The following is a 23,667-nucleotide window of genomic DNA, read 5'->3' as shown; positions in this document are numbered from 1 at the left end:
AAACATAAACAATTGCACGTGACATATAATTAGGCACGCCTCTCCATTATTTTATATGACATTGTGCAAACTCCAAACATATGGCAGTGCGTGGATTCCGGCCGCAAACCTGACACTATAGGGGAGGGTCCGGGTGGGCGTCTATCTTGGTGATGGCTCCGGTGTGGTATGCAGACCCCGCTCCACCTCTGGCTCCCCCCACTTTGGTGGCGCCTCTGGTGCGGGGACCATCGTTGCCGACCCCGGACTGGGGATCCTCTCCGCAGGCCCCGGACTGGGGACCCTCGCTGCAGGCACAAGACTCACCAGGCTGGGGATACCTACTGGAGGCCTGGTTCTTGGAGCAGGCACAGGACTCACCAGGCTAGGGAGACATACTGGAGGCCTGGTCCGTGGAGCAGGCACAGATCGAACCGGGCTGTGGGGGAACACTAGAGATCTGGTGCTTAAAGCTGGCACCACTCATCCTGGCTGAATGCCAACTTTGGCCCGGGACGTGCGGAGCGCAGGCACAGGACGCACTGGGCTGAAGAGGTGCACAGGAGACCAGGAGCGCTGTGCTGGCACAATCCGTCTTGGCTGGATGCCCACTCTAGCACAACAGATGCGGAGAGCTGGCTCACAGCGCACTGGAGACACCGTGTGCTTCACCGCATAACACGGTGCCTGACCAGGACCACGCTCCCTACCATGAGCACGGGGAGTTAGCTCCACCAACCTCCCTGTGGCCCCTACATTTTTTTTTTTTGGAGTGGCCTTCCGGTCTTCCTTGCCAACCGTGACCCTGTGTAACACTGGGCCCCTTTACTAGTTGCTTCCGGTTTCCTCGCTGCTTCCACCTGCTTACATGGCAGGCGATCCTTTCCAGACAGGATCTCCTCCCACATCCAGGATCCCTTTCCTTCAAGAATGTCTTCCCATGTCCACTCTCTCTGCTCCTCCCGGCCACGCCGCTTGGTCCGTTTGTGGTGGGTTGTTCTGTCACGATCGTCGTTAAGGAAATTACCGGACCAGGGTGCAGCGTGGTAAGCGTACAGTCTTCTATTTTAAATGTCGCCAACAAGACAATAAACAACAACATGAACGTGAAGCTCTGTAGCTATACATGCCACTAACAAAGACAACAACCCACAAATAAGAAAAGGAAAAAAACGCTGCCTAAGTATGATTCCCAATCAGAGACAACGATAGACAGCTGTCCCTGATTGAGAATCATACCCGGCAAAAAACAAAGAACCAGAAAGCATAGACTTTCCCACCCGAGTCACATCCTGACCAAACAAACATAGAGAATAAAAGGATCAGTGTGTGACAAAACTGTCTAACATTGGTCTGTGGAGACAAGACCATATAACCTGTTTTCTATTGCTTTCCTTCAATATGATTCGACTCACCTTAGAGAGAAAACATAACTGATACCTTGTGAAAGTGGGGTTGTTAGCCCGCACCTGCACTGAGCAACATACACTCAATGATATTGATATTGCCTGACACTGTTAAAAACTCTTTGATGAAGTGTGATCCGCAAACATATTAAGACAGCATCTGTGCCTTCGTTTTCAATTTCTCCGTCTCCAAAGGACCATACTGAATGTGTCTAAAGCTATTATTACTGAAGCTATTTTGTGTTCAGATCACCAAACTCCTTACACAATGCTGCAAGGTTTCACCTCTGCGTTTTAGCATGGCACCTTCTCAGTGTGCCAGACACAACCCAATTCAGTGAGGCTCATAAATACAAATGAATATCACTTGAGCTTTTGGCTTTGCTTTGTATCTGTGCGTCTCAGAAGTGGAGGCAATTTTAGTGGAGGAAAATACAGGTAACTGACAAAATAAAGGAAACACCAACATAAAGTATCTTAATAGGGCAGTGGGTCACCACAAGCCAGAACAGCTTCAATGCACCTTGGCATAGATTCTTCAAGAGTCTGGAACTCTACTGGAGGGATGCAACACCATTCTTCCACAAGAAATTCCATAATTTAGTGTTTTATTGGTGGTAGATAACGCTATCTCAGGAGCCGCTCCAGAATCTACCATAGGTGTTCAATTGGGTTGAGACATGGTGACTGAGACGGCCATGGCATATGTCTAACATAGTTTTCGTGATCCTCAAACAATTCAGTGCCCCCCTCGTGTCCTATAGATGGGGACAATGTGATCCTGTGGGGGCATAGCCAAGGCAGCCAAAGTAATGGCCAAAATAATGGTCTGCCCAGCATTTTTTATACATTTGCTTAATTAAGTCAAGAAGCACACGTGTGGAAGCACCTGCTTTCAATATACTTTGTATCCCTCATTTACTCACGTGTTTCCATTATTTTGGCAGTTACCTGTATGCGAAATACATTATAAACCCATTTACCTGTGCCACTGAAGATATACTCTCAAAGTGCTCTATTACATCCATAGTGCTAAAGATACTCTTTAAAGAACAATTGACAATTAAGGGCGATATTCCCACGGTCGCGGAGACTGCATTCACGGTAGGCCTAAACACTGCATATGTCCTTCACATTTTAAAGCAGATCTTCTGCGATACTTCAGTGATACGAATTGAGTGCAGCCCAAAGATTCACCTTAAAGTATATTTACCAACAAAGTTGTAGCTCACCTATGTACTTGGTGGGCTGAGTAGTCTCTCAACTGAACACCACTTGGTCTAGACAAAAATTAATGCCAGACAAAAATACAAAATTAATATCACTTGAGCTTTTGTTTCCACCAAATGAAAAGCTATGCCTCCTGTTCTTCTGGAAATTATGATGACGATTTGAGATTCAGGTTTGAGTTGTAAAATGACAATGCAGAGGCGACACTAGAATTATCCACTGTCTATAACAGTGGATGGGTCTCTAACAGTGGATAGGTCTATAACAGTGGATGGGTCTATAACAGTGGATGGGTCTCTAACAGTGGATAGGTCTATGACAGTGGATGGGTCTATAACAGTGGATGGGTCTCTAACAGTGGATAGGTCTATAACAGTTGATGGGTCTCTAACAGTGGATAGGTCTATAACAGTGGATGGGTCTCTAACAGTGGATAGGTCTATAACAGTGGATGGGTCTCTAACAGTGGATGGGTCTATAACAGTGGATGGGTCTCTAACAGTGGATAGGTCTATAACAGTTGATGGGTCTATAACAGTGGATGGGTCTATAACAGTGGATGGGTCTCTAACAGTGGATAGGTCTATAACAGTTGATGGGTCTATAACAGTTGATGGGTTTATAACAGGGGATGAGTCTATAACAGTGGATGGGTCTATAACAGTTGATGGGTCTATAACAGTGGATGTGTCTATAACAGTGGATGTGTCTATAACAGTGGATGGGTCTATAACAGTGGATGGGTCTATAACAGTGGATGTGTCTATAACAGTGGATGTGTCTATAACAGTTGATGGGTCTATAACAGTGGATATGTCAATAACAGTTGATGGGTCTATAACAGTGGATGGGTCTATAACAGTGGATGGGTCTATAACAGTGGATAGGTCTATAACAGTGGATGGGTCTATAACAGTGGATGGGTCTATAACAGTGGATGGGTCTATAACAGTGGATGTGTCTATAACAGTGGAGAGGTCTATAACAGTTGATGGGTTTATAACAGAGGATGTGTCTACAACAGTTGATGGGTCTATAACAGTGGATGGGTCTATAACAGTGGAGAGGTCTATAACAGTTGATGGGTTTATAACAGGGGATGTGTCTACAACAGTTGATGGGTCTATAACAGTTGATGGGTTTATAACAGGGGATGTGTCTACAACAGTTGATGGGTCTATAACAGTGGATGTGTCTATAACAGTGGATGTGTCTATAACAGTGGATGAGTCTATAACAGTGGAGAGGTCTATAACAGTGGATGGGTCTATAACAGAGGATGTGTCTACAACAGTTGATGGGTCTATAACAGTGGAGAGGTCTATAACAGTGGATGGGTCTATAACAGAGGATGTGTCTACAACAGTTGATGGGTCTATAACAGAGGATGTGTCTATAACAGTGGATGGGTCTCTAACAGTGGATAGGTCTATAACAGTGGATGGGTCTATAACAGTGGATGGGTCTCTAACAGTGGATAGGTCTATAACAGTGGATGGGTCTATAACAGTGGATGGGTCTCTAACAGTGGATAGGTCTATAACAGTTGATGGGTCTATAACAGTGGATGGGTCTATAACAGTGGATGGGTCTCTAACAGTGGATAGGTCTATAACAGTTGATGGGTCTATAACAGTTGATGGGTTTATAACAGGGGATGAGTCTATAACAGTGGATGGGTCTATAACAGTTGATGGGTCTATAACAGTTGATGGGTCTATAACAGTGATGGGTCTACAACAGTGGATGTGTCTATAACAGTGGATGGGTCTATAACAGTGGATGTGTCTATAACAGTGGATGTGTCTATAACAGTGGATGGGTCTATAACAGTGGATGGGTCTATAACAGTGGATATGTCAATAACAGTTGATGGGTCTATAACAGTGGATGGGTCTATAACAGTGGATGGGTCTATAACAGTGGATAGGTCTATAACAGTGGATGGGTCTATAACAGTGGATGGATCTATAACAGTGGATGGGTCTATAACAGTGGATGGGTCTATAACAGTTGATGGGTCTATAACAGTTGATGGGTCTATAACAGTGGATGGGTCTATAACAGTTGATGGGTCTATAACAGTTGATGGGTCTATAACAGTGGATGGGTCTATAACAGTGGATGGGTCTATAACAGTGGATGGGTCTATAACAGTTGATGGGTCTATAACAGTGGATGGGTCTATAACAGTTGATGGGTCTATAACAGTTGATGGGTCTATAACAGTTGATGGGTCTATAACAGTTGATGGGTCTATAACAGTGGATGGGTCTATAACAGTGGATGGGTCTATAACAGTTGATGGGTCTATAACAGTGGATGAGTCTATAACAGTTGATGGGTCTATAACAATGGATGTGTCTATAACAGTTGATGGGTCTATAACAGTTGATGGGTCTATAACAGTTGATGGGTCTATAACAGTTGATGGGTCTATAACAGTTGATGGGAGTTGATGGGTCTATAACAGTGGATGGGTCTATAACAGTGGAGAGGTCTATAACAGTTGATGGGTTTATAACAGGGGATGTGTCTACAACAGTTGATGGGTCTATAACAGTTGATGGGTTTATAACAGGGGATGTGTCTACAACAGTTGATGGGTCTATAACAGTGGATGTGTCTATAACAGTGGATGTGTCTATAACAGTGGATGAGTCTATAACAGTGGAGAGGTCTATAACAGTGGATGGGTCTATAACAGAGGATGTGTCTACAACAGTTGATGGGTCTATAACAGTGGAGAGGTCTATAACAGTGGATGGGTCTATAACAGAGGATGTGTCTACAACAGTTGATGGGTCTATAACAGAGGATGTGTCTACAACAGTTGATAGGTCTATAACAGTGGATGGGTCTATAACAGTTGATGGGTCTATAACAGTGGATGGGTCTATAACAGTGGATGGGTCTATAACAGTGGATGTGTCTATAACAGTTGATGGGTCTATAACAGTTGATGGGTCTATAACAGTGGATGGGTCTATAACAGTGGATGTGTCTATAACAGTTGATGGGTCTATAACAGTTGATGGGTCTATAACAGTGGATGGGTCTATAACAGTGGATGGGTCTATAACAGTGGATATGTCTATAACAGTTGATGGGTCTATAACAGTGGATGGGTCTATAACAGTGGATGGGTCTATAACAGTGGATGGGTCTATAACAGTGGATGGGTCTATAACAGTGGATGGGTCTATAACAGTGGATGGGTCTATAACAGTGGATGTGTCTATAACAGTGGAGAGGTCTATAACAGTTGATGGGTTTATAACAGAGGATGTGTCTACAACAGTTGATGGGTCTATAACAGTGGATGGGTCTATAACAGTGGAGAGGTCTATAACAGTTGATGGGTTTATAACAGGGGATGTGTCTACAACAGTTGATGGGTCTATAACAGTGGATGGGTCTATAACAGGGGATGTGTCTACAACAGTTGATGGGTCTATAACAGTGGATGTGTCTATAACAGTGGATGTGTCTATAACAGTGGATGAGTCTATAACAGTGGAGAGGTCTATAACAGTGGATGGGTCTATAACAGAGGATGTGTCTACAACAGTTGATGGGTCTATAACAGTGGAGAGGTCTATAACAGTGGATGGGTCTATAACAGTGGATGGGTCTATAACAGTGGATGGGTCTATAACAGTTGATGGGTTGATAACAGTTGATGGGTCGATAACAGTTGATGGGTCTATAACAGTGGATGGGTCTATAACAGTGGATAGGTCTATAACAGTTGATGGGTCTATAACAGTTGATGGGTTTATAACAGGGGATGAGTCTATAACAGTGGATGGGTCTATAACAGTTGATGGGTCTATAACAGTTGATGGGTCTATAACAGTTGATGGGTCTACAACAGTGGATGTGTCTATAACAGTGGATGGGTCTATAACAGTGGATGTGTCTATAACAGTGGATGTGTCTATAACAGTGGATAGGTCTATAACAGTGGATGGGTCTATAACAGTGGATGGGTCTATAACAGTGGATAGGTCTATAACAGTGGATGGGTCTATAACAGTGGATGGGTCTCTAACAGTGGATAGGTCTATAACAGTTGATGGGTCTATAACAGTGGATGGGTCTATAACAGTGGATGGGTCTCTAACAGTGGATAGGTCTATAACAGTTGATGGGTCTATAACAGTTGATGGGTTTATAACAGGGGATGAGTCTATAACAGTGGATGGGTCTATAACAGTTGATGGGTCTATAACAGTTGATGGGTCTATAACAGTTGATGGGTCTACAACAGTGGATGTGTCTATAACAGTGGATGGGTCTATAACAGTGGATGTGTCTATAACAGTGGATGTGTCTATAACAGTGGATGGGTCTATAACAGTGGATGGGTCTATAACAGTGGATATGTCAATAACAGTTGATGGGTCTATAACAGTGGATGGGTCTATAACAGTGGATGGGTCTATAACAGTGGATAGGTCTATAACAGTGGATGGGTCTATAACAGTGGATGGGTCTATAACAGTGGATGGGTCTATAACAGTGGATGTGTCTATAACAGTTGATGGGTCTATAACAGTTGATGGGTCTATAACAGTGGATGGGTCTATAACAGTGGAGAGGTCTATAACAGTTGATGGGTTTATAACAGGGGATGTGTCTACAACAGTTGATGGGTCTATAACAGTTGATGGGTTTATAACAGGGGATGTGTCTACAACAGTTGATGGGTCTATAACAGTGGATGTGTCTATAACAGTGGATGTGTCTATAACAGTGGATGAGTCTATAACAGTGGAGAGGTCTATAACAGTGGATGGGTCTATAACAGAGGATGTGTCTACAACAGTTGATGGGTCTATAACAGTGGAGAGGTCTATAACAGTGGATGGGTCTATAACAGAGGATGTGTCTACAACAGTTGATGGGTCTATAACAGAGGATGTGTCTACAACAGTTGATAGGTCTATAACAGTGGATGGGTCTATAACAGTTGATGGGTCTATAACAGTGGATGTGTCTATAACAGTGGATGGGTCTATAACAGTGGATGGGTCTATAACAGTTGATGGGTCTATAACAGTTGATGGGTCTATAACAGTGGATGTGTCTATAACAGTTGATGGGTCTATAACAGTTGATGGGTCTATAACAGTGGATGGGTCTATAACAGTGGATAGGTCTATAACAGTTGATGGGTCTATAACAGTTGATGGGTCTATAACAGTGGATGGGTCTATAACAGTGGAGAGGTCTATAACAGTGGATGTGTCTATAACAGTGGATGGGTCTATAACAGTGGATGGTTCTATAACAGTGGATGGGTCTATAACAGTGGATAGGTCTATAACAGTTGATGGGTCTATAACAGTGGATGGGTCTATAACAGTGGATGGGTCTATAACAGTGGATGTGTCTATAACAGTGGATGGGTCTATAACAGTGGATGGGTCTATAACAGTGGATGGGTCTATAACAGTGGATGGGTCTATAACAGTGGATGGGTCTATAACAGTGGATGGGTCTATAACAGTGGATGGGTCTATAACAGTGGATGTGTCTATAACAGTTGATGGGTCTATAACAGTTGATGGGTCTATAACAGTGGATGGGTCTATAACAGTGGAGAGGTCTATAACAGTTGATGGGTTTATAACAGGGGATGTGTCTACAACAGTTGATGGGTCTATAACAGTTGATGGGTTTATAACAGGGGATGTGTCTACAACAGTTGATGGGTCTATAACAGTGGATGTGTCTATAACAGTGGATGTGTCTATAACAGTGGATGAGTCTATAACAGTGGAGAGGTCTATAACAGTGGATGGGTCTATAACAGAGGATGTGTCTACAACAGTTGATGGGTCTATAACAGTGGAGAGGTCTATAACAGTGGATGGGTCTATAACAGAGGATGTGTCTACAACAGTTGATGGGTCTATAACAGAGGATGTGTCTACAACAGTTGATAGGTCTATAACAGTGGATGGGTCTATAACAGTTGATGGGTCTATAACAGTGGATGTGTCTATAACAGTGGATGGGTCTATAACAGTGGATGTGTCTATAACAGTTGATGGGTCTATAACAGTTGATGGGTCTATAACAGTGGATGGGTCTATAACAGTGGATGTGTCTATAACAGTTGATGGGTCTATAACAGTGGATGGGTCTATAACAGTGGATAGGTCTATAACAGTTGATGGGTCTATAACAGTGGATGTGTCTATAACAGTGGATGGGTCTATAACAGTGGAGAGGTCTATAACAGTGGATGTGTCTATAACAGTGGATGGGTCTATAACAGTGGATGGGTCTATAACAGTGGATGGGTCTATAACAGTGGATGGGTCTATAACAGTGGATGTGTCTATAACAGTGGATGGGTCTATAACAGTTGATGGGTCTATAACAGTGGATGGGTCTATAACAGTGGATGGGTCTATAACAGTGGATGTGTCTATAACAGTGGATGGGTCTATAACAGTTGATGGGTCTATAACAGTGGATGGGTCTATAACAGTGGATGGGTCTATAACAGTGGATGTGTCTATAACAGTGGATGGGTCTATAACAGTGGATGGGTCTATAACAGTTGATGGGTCTATAACAGTGGATGGGTCTATAACAGTGGATGGGTCTATAACAGTGGATGGGTCTATAACAGTGGATGGGTCTATAACAGTTGATGGGTCTATAACAGTTGATGGGTCTATAACAGTTGATGGGTCTATAACAGTGGATGGGTCTATAACAGTGGATGGGTCTATAACAGTGGATGGGTCTATAACAGTGGATGGGTCTATAACAGTGGATGGGTCTATAACAGTGGATGGGTCTATAACAGTGGATGGGTCTATAACAGTGGATGGGTCTATAACAGGGGATGTGTCTACAACAGTTGATGGGTCTATAACAGTGGATGTGTCTATAACAGTGGATGTGTCTATAACAGTGGATGAGTCTATAACAGTGGAGAGGTCTATAACAGTGGATGGGTCTATAACAGAGGATGTGTCTACAACAGTTGATGGGTCTATAACAGTGGAGAGGTCTATAACAGTGGATGGGTCTATAACAGTGGATGGGTCTATAACAGTGGATGGGTCTATAACAGTTGATGGGTTGATAACAGTTGATGGGTCGATAACAGTTGATGGGTCTATAACAGTGGATGGGTCTATAACAGAGGATGTGTCTACAACAGTTGATGGGTCTATAACAGTGGAGAGGTCTATAACAGAGGATGTGTCTACAACAGTTGATGGGTCTATAACAGAGGATGTGTCTACAACAGTTGATAGGTCTATAACAGTGGATGGGTCTATAACAGTTGATGGGTCTATAACAGTGGATGTGTCTATAACAGTGGATGGGTCTATAACAGTGGATGGGTCTATAACAGTGGATGTGTCTATAACAGTGGATGTGTCTATAACAGTTGATGGGTCTATAACAGTGGATGGGTCTATAACAGTGGATGTGTCTATAACAGTTGATGGGTCTATAACAGTTGATGGGTCTATAACAGTGGATGGGTCTATAACAGTGGATGGGTCTATAACAGTTGATGGGTCTATAACAGTTGATGGGTCTATAACAGTGGATGGGTCTATAACAGTGGATAGGTCTATAACAGTTGATGGGTCTATAACAGTGGATGTGTCTATAACAGTGGATGGGTCTATAACAGTGGATAGGTCTATAACAGTGGATGTGTCTATAACAGTGGATGGGTCTATAACAGTTGATAGGTCTATAACAGTGGATGGGTCTATAACAGTGGATGAGTCTATAACAGTGGATGTGTCTATGACAGTTGATGGGTCGATAACAGTGGATGGGTCTATAACAGTGGATGAGTCTATAACATTGGATGAGTCTATAACAGTGGATGGGTCGATAACAGTGGATGAGTCTATAACAGTTGATGGGTCGATAACAGGTAATGAATGGGTCTATAACAGTGGATAGGTCTATAACGGTTGATGGGTCCATAACAGTTGATAGGTCAATAACAGTGAATGGGTCTATAACAGTGGATGAGTTAATAACAGTGGATGGGTCTATAACAGTGGATGTGTCTATAACAGTGGATGGGTCGATAACAGTGGATGAGTCTATAACAGTTGATGGGTCGATAACAGGTAATGAATGGGTCTATAACAGTGGATAGGTCTATAACGGTTGATGGGTCCATAACAGTTGATAGGTCAATAACAGTGAATGGGTCTATAACAGTGGATGAGTTAATAACAGTGGATGGGTCTATAACAGTGGATGTGTCTATAACAGTTGATAGGTCTATAACAATGGATGTGTCTATGACAGTTGATGGGTCGATAACAGTGGATGGGTCTATAACAGTGGATGAGTCTATAACAGTGGATGAGTCTATAACAGTGGATGTGTCTATAACAGTTGCTAGGTCTATAACAGTGGATGTGTCTATGACAGTTGATGGGTCGATAACAGTGGATGGGTCTATAACAGTGGATGAGTCTATAACAGTGGATGGGTCGATAACAGTGGATGAGTCTATAACAGTTGATGGGTCGATAACAGGTAATGAATGGGTTGATAACAGTGGATAGGTCTATAACAGTTGATGGGTCAATAACAGTTGATAGGTCGATAACAGTGGATCTGTCTATAACAGTTGATAGGTCTATAACAGTGGATGGGTCTATAACAGTGAATTAGTCTATAACAGTTTATGTGTCCATAACAGTTGATAGGTCAATAACAGTTGATAGGTCTATAACAGTGGATGGGTCTATAACAGTGGATGAGTCTATAACAGTGGATGAGTCTATAACAGTGAATGGGTCTATAACAGTGGATGCGTCTATGACAGTTGATGGGTCGATAACAGTTGATGGGTCTAGAACAGTTGATGGGTCTAGAACAGTTGATGGGTCTATAACAGTTGATGGGTCCATAACAGTTGATGGGTCTATAACAGTGGATGGGTCTATAACAGTGGATGGGTCTATAACAGTGGATGGGTCTATAACAGTGGATGGGTCTATAACAGTTGATGGGTTGATAACAGTTGATGGGTCGATAACAGTTGATGGGTCTATGCTGCTTCATGCTGCATCTCTGTCTCAGTAGTGAAGGCAATTTTATTGGAGGAATATATGTGAAATAGAGTATAAACCCATCCACCTGTCTGTTGAAGATAGACAACCAAAGACTCATCTTAAAGTTTAGTTACCAACAAAGTTGACGGTTAGCTGTGTCAACAACAGTAAAGTCAGATAAAAACATGGAGTCTAGTTTTGGTTTTTAAGAACTGGATATTCCCTTCCCCAAAAGCAATACCTTGGAGATCCATAAAACTGAGTGGGTATTCTGATCCTCTCTGATGCACATTGATTTGACACTGTTTTGATATAAGATTCCCTGACAGGGTTGTGCTTTGCACATGGTTAGCTACACATTCAAGATGCTTTATATTTCAGAATGTGTGGGAAGAGTTGTGCGATACACATTTAGTAAGAAAGGAGCCGTGTGGAGATTTTTTTACGTCTCACTTCCTGAGTCCCTGAGCATATTAACTCATCTGTCATGCACAGTTCACTTGTGTACTTGGGGGGCTGAGTAGAGTCTCTCAACTTGGTCTCTTGGTCTCAAGATGTTGTCATCTTGATGTGGCTTTGATCTCGAAGAACAAACACGCTTTTATACGTATTACTTATCCAGTGGTGGATAAAGTACTGTATTGTCATACTAGAGTAAAAGTAAAAATTACTTAATAGAAAATGACTCAAGTAAAAGTGAAAGTCACCAGGTAAAATACTTCTTGAGTAAAAGTTTAGAAGTTTTTGGTATGAAATATATTTAAGGATGACAAGTCAATGGAATTGCTAAAATGTATTTTAACTTCTTGCGTTGAGCAATCCCGTATCCGGGAGCGTAATCATAGCCTCAAGCTCATTACCATAACGCAACATTAACTATTGATGAAAATCGCAAATGAAATGAAATAAATATATTGGCTCACAAGCTTAGCCTTTTGTTCACAACACTGTCATCTCAGATTTTCAAAATATGCTTTTCAACCATAGCTACACAAGCATTTGTGTAAGAGTATTGATAGCTAGCATAGCATTATGCCTAGCATTCAGCAGGCAACATTTTCACAAAAACAAGAAAAGCATTCAAATAAAATCATTTACCTTTGAAGAACTTTGGATGTTTTCAATGAGGAGACTCTCAATTAGATAGCAAATGTTCAGTTTTTCCAAAAATATTATTTGTGTAGGAAATCGCTCCGTTTTGTTCATCACGTTTGGCTAAGAAAAAAAAAATGAAAATTCAGTCATTACAACGCCAAACTTTTTTCAAATTAACTCCATAATATCGACAGAAACATGGCAAATGTTGTTTAGAATCAATCCTCAAGGTATTTTTCACATATCTATTTGATTCGAAGTCATTAGTGGCAGTTGGGCTTCTCCTCTGACGCAAATGGAAAAATACACGTCGCTGGAGATTACGCAAAAATTGCAACGGAGGACACCAAGCGAGCACCTGGTAAATGTAGTCTCTTATGGTCAATCTTCCAATGATATGCCTACAAATACGTCACAATGCTGCAGACACCTTGGGAAAACGACAGAAAGTGTAGGCTCATTCCTTGCGCATTCACAGCCATATAAGGAGACATTGGAACACAGCGCCTTCAAAATCTGGGTCATTTCCTGTTTGAAATGTCATCTTGGTTTCGCCTGTAGCATCAGTTCTGTGGCACTCACAGATAATATCTTTGCAGTTTTGGAAACGTCAGAGTGTTTTCTTTCCAAAGCTATCAATTATATGCAGAGTCGAGCATCTTTTCGTGACAAAATATCTTGTTTAAAACGGGAACGTTTTTTTATCCATAAATTAAAAGAGCGCCCCCTATATCCAATAAGTTAAGTACCAAAAGTAAAAATAGAAACCATTTCAAATTCCTTATATTAAGCAAACCAGATGGCACCATTTTCTTATTTTTTTCAAATTGACGGATAGCCAGGCACGCACTCCAAATCAAATCAAATCAAATTGATTTATATATCTCTTCTCACATCAGCTGAAATCTCAAGGTGCTGTACAGAAACCCAGCCTAAATCCTCAAACAGCAAGCAATGCAGGTGTAGAAGCATAGTGGCTAAGAAAATCTCCCGAGAAAGGCCAAAACCTAGGAGGAAACCTAGAGAGGAACCCGGCTATGAGGGGTGGCCAGTCCTCTTCTGGCTGTGCCGGGTAGAGATTATAACAGAACATGGTAAATATGTTCAAATGTTCATAAATGACCAGCATGGTCAAATAATAATAATCACAGTAGTTGTTGAGGGTGCAGCAAGTCAGCACCTCAGGAGTAAATGTCAGTTGGCTTTTCATAGCCAATCATTAAGAGTATCTCTACCGCTCCTGCTGTCTCTAGAGAGTTGAAAACAGCAGGTCTAGGACAGGTAGCACCTCCGGTGAACAGGTCAGGGTTCCATAGCCGCAGGCAGAACAGTTGAAACTGGAGGAGCAGCACGACCAGGTGGACTGGGGACAACAAGGAGTCATCATGCCAGGTAGTCCTAAGGCATGGTCCTAGGGCTCAGGACATCCTCCTCCAAAAGAAAAACATTTAGAAAAAGAAAGAGAATTAGAGAGCGCATACTTAAATTCACACAGGACACCGGATAAGACAGGAGAAATACTTCAGATATAACAGACTGACCCTAGCCCCCCAACACAAACTACTGCAGCATAAATACTGGAGGCTGAGACAGGAGGGGTCAGGAGACACTGTGGCCCCATCCGATGATACCCCGGACAGGGCCAAACAGGCAGGATATAACCCCACCCAATTTGCCAAAGCACAGCCCCCACACCACTAGAGGGATATCTTCAACCACCAACTTACCATCCTGAGACAAGGCTCAAGTATAGCCCACAAAGAACTCAACCAGGGCACAACCCAAGGGGGGGCGTCAACCCAGACAGGAAGATCACGTCAGTGACTCAACCCACTCAAGTGGGTTACAAGACCATGGTGCTTGCCTACGGAGCTGTGAGGGGAACGGCACCTCAGTACCTCCAGGCTCTGATCAGGCCCTACACCCAAACAAGGGCACTGCGTTCATCCACCTCTGGCCTGCTCGCCTCCCTACCACTGAGGAAGTACAGTTCCCGCTCAGCCCAGTCAAAACTGTTCGCTGCTCTGGCCCCCCAATGGTGGAACAAACTCCCTCACGACGCCAGGACAGCGGAGTCAATCACCACCTTCCGGAGACACCTGAAACCCCACCTCTTTAAGGAATACCTAGGATAGGATAAAGTAATCCTTCTCACCCCCCTTAAAAGATTTAGATGCACTATTGTAAAGTGGCTGTTCCACTGGATGTCATAAGGTGAATGCACCAATTTGTAAGTCGCTCTGGATAAGAGCGTCTGCTAAATGACTTAAATGTAAAATGTAAATGTAAAGTGACGCACCACTCCTAGGGACGGCATGGAAGAGCACCAGTAAGCCAGTGACTCAGCCCCTGTAATAGGGTTAGAGTTAGAGAATCCCAGTGGAGAGAGGGGAACCGGCCAGACAGAGACAGCAAGGGCGGTTTGTTGCTCCAGAGCCTTTCCGTTCACCTTCACACTCCTGGGCCAGACTACACTCAATCATATGACCCACTGAAGAGATGAGTCTTCAGTAAAGACTTGTAAAGGTTGAAACCGAGTCTGCGTCTCTCACATGGATAGGCAGACCATTCCATAAGAATGGAGCTCTATAGGAGAAAGCCCTGCCTCCAGCTGTTTGCTTAGAAATTCTAGGGACAATTAGGAGGCCTGCGTCTTGTGACCATAGCGTACGTGTAGGTATGTACGGTAGGACCACATCGGAAAGATAGGTAGGAGCAAGCCCATGTAATGATTTGTAGATTAGCAGTAAAACAGTCAGACATAATTGACAAACAAAGCGTGTGTATTTAGTGAGTCTACATTCATTTCTTTTGGAATGTAGTGAAGTAAAGTAAAAGTTGGCAAAAATATAAATGGTAAAGTAAGGTACAGATACCTCAAAAAACTACTTAAGTAGTACTTTAAAGTATTTTAATTTACACCAATGTACTTTTCCATCAACAATGGATGGGGAAATAGGAATATGATCTAATTTATGTAATAAAAAAAAAAGACCAAAGATGCTGCAATTGTAATGAATTTCCCTGATCCCTGATGTTGCACGATGTTGGATGTTAATGACTTTTACATAACTTGAAATTAATAAGCACTTTTTTAATCTTGAAATGAGCAGATGATGAAGAATAGTCAATAGACCAGCAGGCCATGTTTTAAACATGAATCATTAGCAATAGAACGAAATAAAACATCATGATTATGTTCAGCGGTATATCAAAGGGTATGCAAAGTTTTCCACCCACAGAAGTTGTTTTGTCACTTCAAATCTATAATGGAAATGCAATATTCATCTGCTGGCCGTTGTATTCAGTCAGCCCAATGACTCAGTCAATGGAAAATGAAAGCCAATTCTTCACATTTCACATCTCAGCTGTGACGTGTTTCCAACTCCAGATGATTGGGCCAACGTTACCTCAACGTTATATCTTTCACTTCACAAGTTCTGCAATAGCTGGAAGATTCTGAAGTATTGTTGTAGTTTTTCAAAGCCTGTTTATGTGATTTTGATGAAAATCGATTTCCATAAAAAACAAACTGTGCAACCTGAGTGGAGTGCAGATGCCGAACGCTACAGAATAACATGAAAGTATAATGATGAAAGACATCAAGTCCTAATGAAGCATCTGGAATCATCAAATAAGAAGACAACCTGCTGTATTCCTTCTTTCCCTCCCTCCCTGGTGCTTGTCCTTGATGCTCAGGGCCTTGTAAAAAAAACTAGGTGGATGCCATGGGAGTGTTACCAATAGGGGGTAAGGGGGTTGGAAAACTCATATATTTCCATGAGTTTGCCTGTAAGTAAATTGACACAAAACAACAGGAAGAGGCTAGGACAGTTTAGAAGCCACCCCCCCACCCCCTCCCCCAAGGTTCAAATATCAGTTTAAAGGTCAATTAACTTAGATTTCCTCTCTGACTCGGCACAAAACGGAGCTTACTGAGGCAGTTGAATTCATTCCAAAAAACTGTTCACTGATGGAACTGTTTCTAAGATTGATTGATCAGAAACGGTCTAACGGAGTTCATTGGATAAAATACGACTGTATTCTGCAAAAAAAAAAAAAATTGGGACAGACGAATGGTTTGAGTCAGTGGTGAGTATTGTCTTTCAGAAGCCTGGAGGATGGTTTTGTTAGCTTAATATTTCACCTCGGAATGGCGATAACTGGAATGAAAGTAAATGCAGAGGTATTCATGAGTAATGTAAAATGTCAATTTCTTGATGGCTGAAGAGGCTGAGTTGAAGCCTAATTGAACTAAGTGTTCACTCTGACACTGAGGTTTGGGATATTTACTTATTAAAACAGTTCTATAGAGTATGGCAGTGTTTCCCAACCCTGGTCCTCGAGTACCCCCAACAGAACACAGTTTTGTTGTAGCTCTTGACAGGACGACAACCATCTCACCGCCACTTTACCCTCCCCGACACACAATCCTCCAATGATAAGTATTTCATAGTTTAGCATTAGCCTTAGTGTACTAATACTTCCTCTTGTAAGTCCAGAGTTCTACATGCAACAGCAGGGACAGCTGCCCTCGTTCACAGCTCATTTGCTTCTGCTTGTCATCTGTGTATGAATAATAACTCTGCCGATACCTACTGTTTTTTTCCTTCTACTTTTATGTGCCATCTTTATCCCCTGTCAGGTATTTCTGTCAATAGTCTCGTGAAAGGAACACCAGAACTTGCGGAGTCATACAGGTGCGCATATTAGTGACGTTTGAGAGTTTATTAACCACTATCAATTTAGTGAAGTCAGTATGGATTTTATTGAACCACTATCAAACAAATGTTTGCCCCTATTGAGTTAACATAATGTTTTGTTGAATTAGTAGACCAATGTATTCAGATATATACAGTGCCATCAGAAAGTATTCACACCCCTTCACTTTTTCCAGATGTTGTTGTGTTACAGCCTGAATTTAAATAGGATTTAATTGAGATGTTTTTTTGTCACTGGCCCACACACAATAACCCATAATGTCAAAATGTAATTATGGTTTTCCAATTCTTTTAACAGATTAATTACAAATGAAAGCTAAAATGTCTTGAGTCAATAAGTGCTCAACCCCTTTGTTATGGCAAGTTCAGGAGTACACATTTGCTTAACAGGTGACTAAAGTTTCATGGACTAACAGTGTTTAATATTATTTTTTTAATGACAACCTCATCTCTGTACTCCACATATACAATTATACAGTGCATTAGGAAAGTATTCAGACCCCTTGACCTCCTCAATTTTTTGTCATGTTACAGCCTTATTCTAAAAGGGATTTAAAAACACTTTTGCTCATCAATATACACACAATACCCAATAATGGCAAAGCAAAAACAGGTTTTTAGACATGTCAGCAAATGTATAAAAACAAAAAAAAAGAGAAATATTACATTTACATAAGTATTCAGACTGTTCACTCCTTTATTTGTTGAAGCACATTTGGCAGAAGTAACAGCCTTGAGTCTTCTTGAGTACGAAGCTACAAGCTTGGCACACCTGTATTTGGGGAGTTTCTCCCATTCTTCTCTGCAGATCCTCTCAATCTCTGTCAGGTTGAATGGGGAGCTTTGCTGCACAGCTGTTTTCAGGTCTCTCCAGAGATGTTTTCACTTTGCCATTATGGGATATTGTGTGTAGATTCATGAGAAAAAACAACTATTTCATCCATTTTAGAATAAATCTGTAATGTAACAGCATGTGGAAAAGGGGAAGGGGTCTCAATACTTTCTGAATGCATCGTATGTAAGGTCCCTAAGTTGAGCAGTGAATTTAAAACACAGATTCAACCTCAACGACCGGGGAGGTTTTCAAAAGCCCCGCAAAGAAGGGCACATGTTGGTAGATGGGTAAAAATAAAAAAGAGGACATTGACTATCCCTTTGAGCATGGCGAAGTTATTAATTACACTTTGGATGGTGTATCAATACACCCAGTCACTACAAGGATGCAGGGGTCCTTCCTAGCTCAGTTGCCGGAGAGGGATTTCACCATGAGACCAATGGTGACTTTAAAACAGTTACAGGGTATAATTGCTGTCATGGGAGAAAACTGAAAATTGATCAACAACATTGTAGTTACTCCACAATACTAACCTAATTGACAGAATGAAAAGAAGCAGCAAAATTATTGCAAAACATGAATCCTGTTTGCAACAAGGCACTAAAATAATACTGCAAAAAATGTGGCAAAGCAATTCACTTTTTGTCCTGAATACAAAGTGTTATATTTCGTTCAAATCCAATACAACACATTACTGAGTACCACTCTCCATATTTTCAAGCATAGTGGTGGCTGCATCATGTTATGTGTATTCTCGTTAAGGACGGGTGAGTTTTTCAGGATGAAAAAGAAACATAACGGAGCTAAGCACAGGCAAAATCCTAGAGGAAAACCTGCTTCGGTTTGCTTTCCACCAGACTCTGGGAGATGAACCTAAAGCACAAGGCCAAATCTACACTGGAGTTGCTTACCAAGAAGACTATGAATGTTCCTGAATGGCCGAGTTACAGTTTTGACTTAAATCTGCCTGAAATTCAATGGCAAGACCTGAAAATGGTTGTCTAGCAATGATCAACCAATTTGACAGAGCTTGAAGAATATTTAAAAGAATAATGGGCAAATGTTGCACAATCCAGGAAAGCTCATTGAGGCTTAACCAGAAATTCTCACAACTGTAATCACTGCCAAAGGTGATTCTAACATGTATTTTTTAACCTTTATTTAACTAGGCAGGTCAGAACAAATTCTTATTTTCAACGACAGCCTAGGAACAGTGGGTTAACTGCCTTGTTGAGGGGCAGATTTGTACCTTGTCAGTTTGGGATTTGAACTTCCAACCTTTCGGTTACTAGCTCAATGCTCTAACCACTAGGATACCCTACCACCCTTACTCAGGGGGTTGAATGCTTATCTAATCAAGACATCAAGACACATACGTTTTATTTTTCATTTTATTTTTTACAAATGGCATTTTTCTTCCACTTTTACATTGCAGAGTAATTTGTGTAGATCGTTGACAAATAAATGACAGTTATTGAAATTTTAATCACAATTTGTAACACAACAAAATGCGTAAGAAGCCAAGGGTTATGAAAACTTTCTCAAGGCACTGTATGTATACTTTTTATCTATAATATAAAATATCCCCCTGCTGCATGATGTCTTGATAAATATATTCATCCTATAAATATTTTCATATTTTGAAGGTATTTTGTCATTTAGACGCATGGTGTTGCAATTCAGTCCATTAAAATTGTAAAGCACTTCACCAGCACCATCTTCACCAACATTGTTGTCAACATTCAGTTATTTTCCACCCACAACCACATTTCCAATACTATATATTATTCCGCGTAATTAAGAGTCAAAATAAAACATCCTTTAATGAAAATGAATTAGTCCTTTGAGGTATGGTCGAGGAAAAACTGATAATCATATTGATAATGAGTGATGCTTGCTGGGTCAGCATTTCCATTTTGTCAATAGTGTGCCTCCCATATTTTACATGGAGAATGAGCAACCGGGCCTTCTAAAGATAAGCACCTACTTCAAAAGGTGACATGAGACTTTTATTAATATGCAGGGAAGATAAACATAAAACGTATTATTTTGATAGTTTTATTTGTGTGAGAGGGAAAATGAGAGGCAACTTGTTTGCAGTGACTGGTAGGGTCTTCTCACTGGTGCTCTGAGAGGTTTGTCAGATAGTACTACATAACATGTGTTTGGTATGTATGTATACAATCTGTAACATTTGTGGGAACGGGCAATAGCATTCAATGGTATCCTATGTACTATAACACAGGGGTGGTCTACCCCCCTCCTAGAAAACTGGGTATGTACTGTAGGATTTTGCGCCTCACGCTTGCCACTCCTTGTTACAAGTATTTGTCAGACATATTGTCAGCAACTTTGTCTACATTGTCCAATATCAAAACCACTTTATTTACATATGTTTGCAACATTCACGAATCCCGATACTCCCGTCTTGCCTTCTGCTCTCTTCTGCTGACTGACTAATGGGTTATTGAGTAATTAATCAACTTCTAACGAGTCGACAGTAGATTTCCAAATGGGGTCTGAAATGATTCTGAACGGCACACTTAAACATGCACTGTGACTCGATGTTCGGGACACTGCAATAAAAAATGCAATATCTAGTCTTCTCCTCCAATGATTCTCTTGGTGGAGGTGAATGACTCTGGCTTGTGTCCTTGTGAAGAGGAAAAACACTAGTTTTAAGATTCAAGTTTTAATGTCATGCGCACAAGTACAGCGTAATGCCTTTCTTGCAAGATCCAAATCCAACAATGCAGTAATAAATATCAATGTAGTACTAAAAATAACGTGAGGTAGAACAGAAACACGACAAACAGAAATATGAGAAGTAAGGTATATATATATATATATATATGTTCAATTCCAGTAGCATATTTACAATGTGCAGGGATTCTGGAGTGATATATATATATATAGGGGTAAGGTGACTAGGCACCAGGATATTTGAGTTTGAGTGTGTAGAGTCAGTATAAGTGTGTGTATAAGTGTGTGTGCATGTTATGTGTGTGAGCAAATGAAGTGTGTGTGTGTGTGTGTGTGTGTGTGTGTGTGTGTGTGTGTGTGTGTGTGTGTGTGTGTGTGTGTGTGTGTGTGTGTGTATTGGAGTGTTAGTGTAAGTGAGTATGTAGAGTCCTGTGAGCGTGCATTGAGAAGCATAAATAAAATACAAGGATCCACTCAGATAGTTAGTGTTATCATTATTGGCTATTTAGCAGTATGCTTTGGTATTGGGTATCTAGTGGGTGGGAACTAGCACCATTTCACCAATTCCAAAAAATTGACCGCTGCGCCATACAAGTTGGAAAATAGCTGGGAGGAGGTTTTCAATGTACCGATTCCGTGGCGCATGGTTTATGAACTGATATTCAAAATGACACAGGACTCAAAACGTAGAGTTTTTCAATCTACATTTTGATAGAAAATGAATTCAACCAATAGAATGTTATATATATGTGGGATACAACCATCCCAGCTCTGCAGATTTAGCTGCGAAGAGACAGAATCCTTATATCATTTGTTTTGGCACTGCCTATATGTAGCTTGTTTTGGCACTGCCCATATGTAGCTTGTTTTGGCACTGCCCATATGTAGCTTGTTTTGGCACTGCCCATATGTAGCTTGTTTTGGCACTGCCCATATGTAGCTTGTTTTGGCACTGCCCATATGTAGCTTGTTTTGGCACTGCCCATATGTAGCTTGTTTTGGCACTGCCCATATGTAGCTTGTTTTGGCACTGCCCATATGTAGCTTGTTTTTGGTCGGAATTTCAGGAACGGCTGAAAAATGTCCACATTTAATTGGAGCTAACTCTGTAAATGGCACTACTGGGTGATTTGAAAAAAATGTATTAATAATATAATAATACTCTTAGCAAAGGTATTTGTCTTTAGTTTACAGTGTGTGGAAACTACTGTATGAGAAATGAAAGATTCAAAACATTTGTGAAACATCACAGCACAGTAGAACATGTATGGCAGCTGGATCAAACTGGATGGTGTTTGAGATAGATGGGAGTGGTTGAGGGTAGCTGAAGGCTGGGATACTAAAAACTAACAAAAGATAACCAATGTACAATATACTGTCCGTGAAATGTATGCAGTATTTATGATCTGGAAGTGGAAGCCTAAGTATTGAAGTCCATTATTTCTTCCAATTAGGAGAGGGGGTGGTAGGGTTAGGGGAAAATAATAAAGAGGGAAAATATATTAACACATCTATAATATATATTTCCCCCCCAAATATATTAGGGATTGGAAATTATTCAGACAATTACACTGATAGAAGCCACAATTGATCTGCAGTTTTAAAGCTGACCTTCCCACTAAAAAAGTGTAAAAAAAATAGATGTATATCTGTGACTGCAGGTCATAATTCCTCTTGTCTACAACAAAAACATTATTGCAGCTATGATGACATAGCACATATTTTTCCTTTGGGCAATTTCCCATAAAATATATTTCTATAGCTAAAGACACCTATTAGACCTAATACCAATAAAATACATTGAATTACAAAATCCCTCAGTCCAGTTGAACTAGGTTCTGTAGTAGCCATGCATAATTACAGATCAAGTCACCAAACCAATACTTTTTCTCCACATGTCTTCCTCTAGTGTATGTCCTGCATCAGTTGGAGAGATAAACATAATTAGCTGAGAGGAAAGGGCACTGAAGAGCTGCTGAGAGATGCTGTGTTTGTTGAGTTTCAACCACTGGTTATCCACATCTGAACATAGAAATATAATTACTGGCATGGGTACACTCATCATGGCCGCCGGGCTATCCATCGCAGAACATTGACTTGTACTGTAGTTTTAGTAATCATATTTCTATGGATGTGATTTCACAAGCTGGGCCAGACATGGCCGCTCCCCTGTGGGTCTTCGACACTGCAGCTGCTTGGAAGCCGTTTGATTAGAGAAAAAACTGATGCTTTCGCTCCATTGGGGGCCTTTGTTGGTACAAAATTGTCATTGGGTTTTCACTTCTACCGTTTTTATGACTTTCGACTCCAGCTTTGTCTGGTTTATTTCAGAAAATGTTTATTTGCTGCGGCCAAATGTGTGTTTTGGTTTGAATTGTCATGAATTTCTGAATTTAGCAGGTTGTTGACATGGGATGTTCTGACATAAGAGCTGGAGCACAGTGTGTGTTCACAGATGAGACATTGGCATCCAATAGGTATATGACGAAGTACCATAAAGGTTTTAAACCCTTACTTTACCAGGTAAGTTGATATACAAGCAAAGCTAGAGGTACAGGTCAGAATTTGAATTCTAAGATTGTATTTAATCAAGTTAGCCTCCTATATAGATAAACCAGTTGGTCAGGACT

Source organism: Oncorhynchus keta, chromosome 32, assembly GCF_023373465.1.
Source record: "Oncorhynchus keta strain PuntledgeMale-10-30-2019 chromosome 32, Oket_V2, whole genome shotgun sequence".
In the NCBI taxonomy this organism is placed as follows: domain Eukaryota; kingdom Metazoa; phylum Chordata; class Actinopteri; order Salmoniformes; family Salmonidae; genus Oncorhynchus; species Oncorhynchus keta.
Note: the sequence above shows the minus strand (reverse complement) of the source record.